Source organism: Pan troglodytes, chromosome 3 (assembly GCF_028858775.2).
Source record: "Pan troglodytes isolate AG18354 chromosome 3, NHGRI_mPanTro3-v2.0_pri, whole genome shotgun sequence".
Classification (NCBI taxonomy): Eukaryota; Metazoa; Chordata; class Mammalia; order Primates; family Hominidae; genus Pan; species Pan troglodytes.
The window spans coordinates 37,394,364-37,397,985 of NC_072401.2; positions in this window are offsets into that span (position 1 = coordinate 37,394,364).

A 3,622-nucleotide genomic window follows, 5' to 3' on the forward strand; every position below is an offset into this window, starting at 1 on the left:
CAGCATATTTGACTACTCTAGTAAACTCCAAAGTATATAGTGACTCAGACAGGGTAAGTTTATTCTCATATATTTAAATTTCAAATAGATAGTTTTATTCTGCCAGTAGCTCTTCTCCAATAAGTGATTCAGGGACTTGGGCCCGTTGATTCATGTGTCTCTGTGATCTTCAAGTCCTGATTTCCCAGGTTACCAAGTTTGTCTGTCTCAGTCCTGAAGAAGAAAGAGCATGGTGGGTCTAGCACCCATGGGCAATATGTTACATTCAAGCCTGAGAATAGCACATCTCACTTTCACTCACAGCCCATTGGCAAATATTCAGTAACTGCAAAGGATACTGGCAAATGCAGTCTAGCTGTGTGCCCAGAAAGAAGAGTAAGTAGATTTAGTTAACTGTTAGCCACACACCTGTGGGAAAAATGCTAATAAAAAATCATACTTTAAAATTTTAACTGAGAATAACACACCTCACTTTCACTCACAGTCCATTGGCAAGTATTCAGTAACTGCAAAGGATACTGGGAAATATAGTCTGGCTGTATGCCCAGAACGAAGAGTAAGTAGATTTAGTCAACTGTTAGCTACACACCTGTTGGAAAAATGCTAATAAAAAATCATACTTTAAAATTTTAACTGAGAATAGCACACCTCACTTTCACTCACAGTCCATTGGTAAGTATTCAGTAACTGTGAAGGATACTGGGAAATGTAGTCTGGCTGTGTGCCCAGAATGAAGAGTAAGTAGATTTAGTCAACTGTTAGCCACACATCTGTTGGAAAAACGCTAATAAAAAAATCAAACTTTAAAATTTTAACTGTCTCTTTGAGAAGCATTTTGCCTTTTAAAATTATATAAAATATAACTGTATTCATATTTTATATATAGGTATATATTTATAATTCTCACAAACAGTTCATATTGAAAGAGTCAATCTAAGAATTCATCATTGACCCCACCTGGGCTTGAAATAAAACTCATTACTAGCTGGACAATCCTATCAGATATCATTTATTTGGACAGGCTCTGTACAGTAATTCTCTAGTATTCCAGTGTACTGTTTGGTATAACTTATAGTATAAGCGGAGTGGCTCTTAACTTGTATCATCTTGTTCATTTCATTAGAACTTAACTAATAGATGGATTGTGTCTGTAATCCCAGCACTCTGGGGGGCTGAGGTGGGAGGATCACTTGAGACCAGGAGTTTGACACCATCCTGGGCAACACAGGGAGACCCTGTCTCTAAAAAATAAAAATAAATTAGCCAGGCATGGTGTCGCACACCTGTAGTCCCAGCTACTCTGTAAAGCTGAAGCAGGAGGGTCACTTGAGCCTAGGATGTCGAGGCTGCAGTGAGGTATGATCATACCATTGCACTCCAGCCTGAGCAAGAGAGCAAGAACCCCATCTCTGAAAAATAAAAAAAAAAGAACTTAACTAATAGACATTAGCAAGGCCCCCACTACAGACTGTTCACACCTATGTTTATAACTGACACTAAAGCTGCAACAAGGGCTGCATGGACAGAATTCCAGGTGTTTAGAATTGCAAAGTGAATTGCTGTTTTAATTAATGCTTGAAAGTAAATTGCAGTTTTCATGCATATAATACATTATTATTAACTATAGTCACCATGCTGTCCTTTAGGTCTCCAAAACTTATTTATCTTATAATCAAATATTTGTACCTTTTGACTAATATCTCTCCATTTCTTCCACCCTGACCCTGGGTAACCACAATTCTACTTTATTTCTGTGACTTTTTTTTAGATTCCACATATAAGTGAGATAAGGAGGTATTTGTCTTTCCGTGTCTGGCTTATTTCACTTGAAATTTGTTAAGAGAGAAGATTTTAAGTATTATAAGCACACAGTAAAAGGGGGGTAATTTTCTGAAGTGATGCCTATGTTGATAGTCATTTCATAATGTATACATATATCAAAACATCATGTTGTACACCTTGAATATATACAATTTTTGTTTGTCAATTATACCTCAATAAAGTTGATAAAAGATCAATTGTATTAACAGAACATACATTAAAAAGACAAAATCATCCATCACAATAATGTTTTCCATATTTTCATAGTATGCACAGTCTAAACAAGGACCTTCAACAGATTTTAATTTTGTATTTGTTGGTACCATTCAAACAGTTTTCATCTGGGTATTATAATACCAAGTATGCATGTAGTGCTCACTGGAAAAAAAAATGAATGATTTTTGATCCACTGTCATTACAACCTTTTTCATGAAGTAACTGGAAAATTGCATATATTATCCTGTCACCCCCAATTTTATAGTCCTGATGCCTTTTATAAATCTATGGCTAAGGGAGACCTAGAGAATCAGAAAATTCCCTCGGAGTGGGTCTGGGCTTGGGAACAACCCAAGTAGCCTAGGGAAGCTATTACTGAAAGTGGTTTCTCCCCAGCTGAGAAATGTTTCAAATTTAAAGATTTAAAGTCTCCCAACCAATTCACATGACATGTCAGATGAGTGTGTTAAAGAGCTCAAAACAATTTCTTTAAAATTCTAACTTCATCTCTATAGGGAAAGAAATAAGTTGGGATGTTGTTTCTTAATTGGCACACTCATTGAGTGTCTCTCCATGAAGGGCAATCAGTTAGTTTCTATGAAGCAAAGACCAGTAAGCTCTGGCCTCTGCATTAACAAGTGATCATTTAGTAAGAGTCACAGGAAAGCAGAATTAAGGATAAGGACAAAATCTCAGGTGGAAATGTGGGGGAAAGGTGTGCTGAGTAATTTCTTTCTCATGTTATAGAGAAAGATGAGCAAGAATATAGACAAAGATCGAATAGGAATGTGTCTGCCTAGACTGTGTTAGACTATAAAAATTAGCTTCATTGATATGTGCTTAAAAGCAGGAGTAGGATTCAAAATATTTACCAACTGGTATGGTTTGGGCACCAACCCTTCAGTACAGCTCCTGAGTCAAAGCAACCGATCGGGCAATGAGTACCAGCAGTGGGCGCCCTACTGAAGAGGCCAATTGAGCACTCAGTGTGGCAAGAGAAAGTTGGAGGAAAACAGGGGCTACTGCATGGACAGACTATTTGATGAGAAAACAACACTCAAAGATGATTTCTGTCTTTGCTGTGCATGGCCAACCCTGATGTCTCATCAGGAGATGCAGGCCAGGTGAAATAAAGCCACTCAGGGCTATTGAGATCCTGTAATGCTGTGATTTATCAGAGTCAGCCAGAGGACTCATGTCATCTCTTGGTGTATATCCAAAACGCTGGCGTTTGCTGGACTACTAGACTGCTAGAATGCTGACAAAATGATTGTAATGGCTTCCTCCCTAACTTCTCTCCAATCTCTAATTGTCTGTATTTTTTCCATAATGAATATCATCATCTGAACTTGCATTATTTGTTCACTTTTCTCCCTCACTTAAAATATAAGCTTCATGAGAGTAGAGCTTTGTTTTATTATTGTTGTTGTTCACTGCTGTATCCCTAGTGCCTAAGACCGTGTCTGGTACATAGTAGACTCTCAATAAATACTGGTGTATTTATGAATAAGTAATAACAGTAACTGTCACCTAGTAAGGGCTTAATCTATTTCAGAAGTAGGCTCTTTAATTGCATTACCTGATT